The sequence below is a fragment of the Otolemur garnettii genome, unplaced genomic scaffold (genome assembly GCF_000181295.1).
Source record: "Otolemur garnettii isolate 467f Iridium unplaced genomic scaffold, OtoGar3 scaffold00021, whole genome shotgun sequence".
Classification (NCBI taxonomy): domain Eukaryota; kingdom Metazoa; phylum Chordata; class Mammalia; order Primates; family Galagidae; genus Otolemur; species Otolemur garnettii.
In genome coordinates this window covers 3,227,289-3,230,574 of record NW_003852416.1, presented here as the reverse complement: position 1 = coordinate 3,230,574, position 3,286 = coordinate 3,227,289, and positions in this window count along the sequence as shown.

The following is a 3,286-nucleotide window of genomic DNA, read 5'->3' as shown; positions in this document are numbered from 1 at the left end:
CCTGAAAGCCAAACCTCTCACACTCAGATGCATATTTTACAAATTTGGGTTTTTTTGTTTAGAGACAGAGTCTCACTTTGTCACCCTCAGTGGAGTGTCATGGGGTCATAGCTCACAGTAACCCCCAGCTCTTGGGCTTAGGCGATTCTCTTGCCTCAGCCTCCTGAGTAGCTGGGACTACAGGTGCCTGCCACAAGGCCCAGCTATTTTTTTGTTGCAGTTTGGCCGGAGCCAGGTTTGAACCAGCCACCCTTGGTTTATGGGGCTGGAACCCTACTTACTGAGCCACAGGCACCACCCTTAACACATCTGTTAAATTGTTAACACACTGAGTACATCCAACTTGCCCCGGACCAGACTCCTGGTTTCCCCTGCCTCCATATTACTAAAGGCAACCTCATGCCTTTCATCCCAGCACTTTGGGAGGTCAAGGCAAGAGGATTGCTTGAAGACCAGTCTGGACAACATCAAGCCCCTTCTCTACAAAAAAACAAGAAATTAGCCAGATTACATGGTGCATGCCATAGTCTTAACTACTCAAGAGGCTGAGGCAGGAGGATCCCTTAGGCCTCAGACTTTGAGGCTGCATCAAGCTGAGATCACATCATTGCCCTCTAGCCTGGGCAAGAGACAAGACTCTGTCTATTAAAACAAAAAAAAAAAAATGGCAACCCAATTATTCCAGTTTCTCAGGCCAAAAATGTTGGAGATATCTTTGATTTCCCTTTTTCTGTCACATCTCCAGATCCAACCAATCCATCAACAAATCTCTTATCTATCACCTCCATGGCTATTACCTGGTTTAAGTTACCATCACCATTTCTCCGGCTGGAGCTGATAATAACCTGCTAACTTGTTTTTCACTTTCTGCCTTGGATCTCTTCCCTTTCCTCTGCACGTAGAAGGCAGAGGAATCCTTTTAAACCACTTGACCATGCTACCTCCCCAGAGGAATTCTTTTAAAACAAAAGTAATAAGGTCAAGCACAGTGGCTGTGATCCTAGCACTTAGAGAGGCTGAAGGGAAGGATCACTTGAGGCCTGGAGTTCAAGACTAGCCTGGGCAACATAGTGAGACCTCATTTCTAAACAAAGCAAAAGATCATATTAGTGTCCTAATTAAGAGCTTCTGTGACTTTCCAGCTACCTCAGTGACAGTCAGAGTCCTGCAAGGGCCTACACAAGTCTCCCTTCCCTTTATCATTTCCCCACTATCACCAATGTCACACTTTCAGTGATAGCGTCCCTCACCTCTTTAAAGTGGTAATGGCTTCCATCTGCCCTCTTCTTGACTTCCCTCTATAGCATTTGTCATCACCTGATCTCCAATATATTTTGTGAGTTTATTTCTTTATTGTCCACTCCTCTAAGGTGCAATAATCTTGATGAGGGTAGGGATTTTGTGCCTGTTTTGTTCACTGCTGTGTGTCCAGCACACATAGTAAGCACCCAGTTAATTGAATAAATGCCTGAGTTGATTAAAGCAAGCCTCCTATATGATGATTGCCTGTTTGGATGCTGGTGTCCTGTATGACCCAGGGAGTTCCTTAAAAGTAGTGACTGAGACAGTTCACCTTTGCATGTAGACAGTTCCTGGCACATGGTCATCACCCAGCAAGTGGTTGTTCATTGTGTATGTCAGAGCACCTGGATGGTTCCAATGGCATGATAACAAGTTCTGCAACAGTACAGCCTTGTCTTCTTAACCATGGCAGTGATCAACTGGGGTTTGAAATCTTGTCAACAGTGGATTGCCAAGTACAGATGCTCCTGTGCCAGGTAGTTCTTGCTGCACCTCTAGATTCTGCAAACTTAAAGCAGGAAAATTGGAATGCAGATTCAGTTGAGCATATATTTGGCAAATATATGTCTTAGAAATATCTGTTACTTACTGGGAGAAATGCTTCTAACACTCAGCTATCTTCACCCATTGATGTTCTGCCAGACACCAGGAGAAGGCTGGGAGTGGGGAGCATGTATGTGGGAAGCAGTGCACACACAACTGGCTTTCATGGCATGCCAAGAAGCCCAGGTCAGCTTGGGGATTGAGGAGGTTATGCCCATGTACACCAGAAATGACCAAGGCCAAGAAAGCAGAGTAAAGGCAGTGCCTGTGGCTCAGTGAGTAGGGCGCCAGCCCCATATAGTGAGGATGGTGGGTTCAAACCTGGCCCTAGCCAAACTGCAACAAAAAAAATAGCTATGCGTTGTGGCAGGCACCTATAGTCCCAGCTACTCAGGAGAATGAGGCAAGAGAATTGCCTAAGCCCAAGAGCTGGAGGTAGCTGTGAGCTGTGACGCACTCTACCGAGAGCGACAAAGTGAGACTCTGTCTGTAAAAAAAAAAGAAAGAAAGAAAGAAAGCAGATAAGACACTGTACATAATAGTCTGGGGTGTGGTTTGAAAATAGGTTTATGGCTAGGTGCCTGTGGCTCAAGTGGCTACGGCACCAGCCACATAAACCTAAGATGGCAGGTTCGAATCCAGCCCAGGCCTGCCAAAACAACAATGACGGCTGCAACCAAAAAATAGCCAGGCGCTGTGGCAGGCACCTGTGGTCCCAGCTACTTGGGAGGCTGAGGCAGGAGACTCGCTTGAGCCCAGGAGTTGGAAATTGCTGTGAGTTGTGATGCCACAGCACTCTACCCAGGGGGAGAGCTTGAGGCTGTGTCTCAAAAAAAAAAGAAAGAAAATAGGCTTATTACATTGGCACCAGTAGCTCAGTGAGTAGGGCGCTGGCCACACACACTGAGTCTGAGGGGTTCAAAGCAGCCTGGGGCCAGGTAAAGCAACAATGACAACTACAACAACAAAAAAATAGGCAGGCATTGTGGTGGGTGCCTATAATCTCAGTTACTTGGGAGGCTGAGGTAAGAGAATCACTTAAGCCCAAGAGTTGGAGGTTGCTGTGAGCTGTGATGCCATAGCACTCTACCAAGGGTGACATAATGAGACTATCTCAAAAAGAAAATAGGGCGGCGCCTGTGGCTCAAAGGAGTAAGGCACCTCCCCATATATCAGAGGTGGCAGGGTCACACCCAGCTCCGGCCAAAAACTGCAAAAAAAAATTAATAAGGCTCAGCGCCTGTGGCTCAAGTGGCTAAGGTGCCAGCCATATACACCTAAGGTGGTGGGTTTGAATCCAGCCCGGGCCCACCCAACAACAATGATGGCTGCAACCAAAAAAAAAAAAAAAAAAATGGCCGGGCGTTGTGGCGGGCGCCTGTGGTCCCAGCTGCTTGGGAGGCTGAGGCAGGAGACTCGCTTGAGCCCAGGAGTTGGAGGT